The sequence below is a fragment of the Notothenia coriiceps genome, unplaced genomic scaffold (genome assembly GCF_000735185.1).
Source record: "Notothenia coriiceps isolate Sejong01 unplaced genomic scaffold, NC01 NC01_scaffold00032393, whole genome shotgun sequence".
Lineage (NCBI taxonomy): Eukaryota > Metazoa > Chordata > Actinopteri > Perciformes > Nototheniidae > Notothenia > Notothenia coriiceps.
Window position 1 is genome coordinate 68292 of NW_011365094.1, and position 1166 is coordinate 69457.

The following is a 1166-nucleotide window of genomic DNA, read 5'->3' on the forward strand; positions in this document are numbered from 1 at the left end:
AAATCTTTCAAAGCTTCGCCCATTCATTTGAATGGGGTGACGTAGAAGATTTGTAATCTTCGCCGAACTGCATTGTGGGGAGCGGAGCATGGCTTTGCAAGCATCGTGAGCATCAAAAGTTGAGCAATGTTCAACTTTGTATGCTCCCGATGCTTTCGAAGCTGGCATCAGCCAATCAAATCCCATTTATGCAAATCCCGCCAGTACAAGCGCTAGCCAATCAAACCGCGTGCATGCAGATACTGCAGGTCTTTTCCATATGTCATAAAATGGAGGATAAATTAATCATCGCTGTAGGAAATGTCCCGGTCCTTTACGACTGCTCTCTGTTCACCTACCGGGACCTAAACCGGAGGAACCAGGCATGGAGGGTGGTGGCAGAGACAGTTGGTGAAACTGGTAGGTTTTCACCTGTTTGGGGAGTTTATATCCAGTTCACTTCGTTTTAACATTGAATGGACAGCTAGTAATGTAGCATAACATAGCCTTTTTTTTGCTTTGTATGCCGGGGGCGGGCGGGAGATTCCTGGGAGATTCCTGATTGGTTGTTGGTCGCCTTGGGCGCGTGAAATCGCCAAGCTTCAGACACGCCAAGCATCAAGATTTTTTTCATGCCTTTGTGTGGACGGGCCTTTAAAATCACATCTGGTCCAAGCAGACTTTAGCAGATTTGAGAAGATTTGAAGCAGACTTTAGCAGATTTTAAACAGATTTTAAGCAGATTTTAGCAGATTTTGAGAAGATTTTAAGCAGATTTTAGCAGATTTTGAGAAGATTTTAAGCAGATTTTAAGCACATTTGAGCAGATTTTAAGCAGATTTTGAGAAGATTTTAAGCAGATTTTAGCAGATTTTGAGAAGATTTTAAGCAGATTTTAAGCACATTTGAGCAGATTTTAAGCAGATTTTAAGCAGATTTTGAGAAGATTTTAAGCAGATTTTAGCAGATTTTGAGAAGATTTTAAGCAGATTTTAGCAGATTTTGAGAACATTTTAAGCAGATTTTAAGCACATTTGAGCAGATTTTAAGCAGATTTTGAGAAGATTTTAAGCAGATTTTAAGCACATTTGAGCAGATTTTAAGCAGATTTTGACACACCAAACCTTCCAGTTATATTCCTATCAATATTATGAAGGCTTTTACAGAAGGGTTTGTTAATATATCAT

General features: G+C 39.5%; 1 protein-coding gene and 1 long non-coding RNA gene across 2 annotated transcripts in view; both read right to left on the bottom strand.

Moving 5' to 3' along the window:
• Positions 1-1166, bottom strand: part of LOC104960822 (DNA topoisomerase II beta) — an 81678-nt gene that overhangs the window by 41838 nt on the left and 38674 nt on the right. The gene's annotated exons all lie outside the window — the stretch shown is intronic.
• Positions 1-1166, bottom strand: part of LOC104960818 (uncharacterized) — a 21201-nt gene that overhangs the window by 17254 nt on the left and 2781 nt on the right. The gene's annotated exons all lie outside the window — the stretch shown is intronic.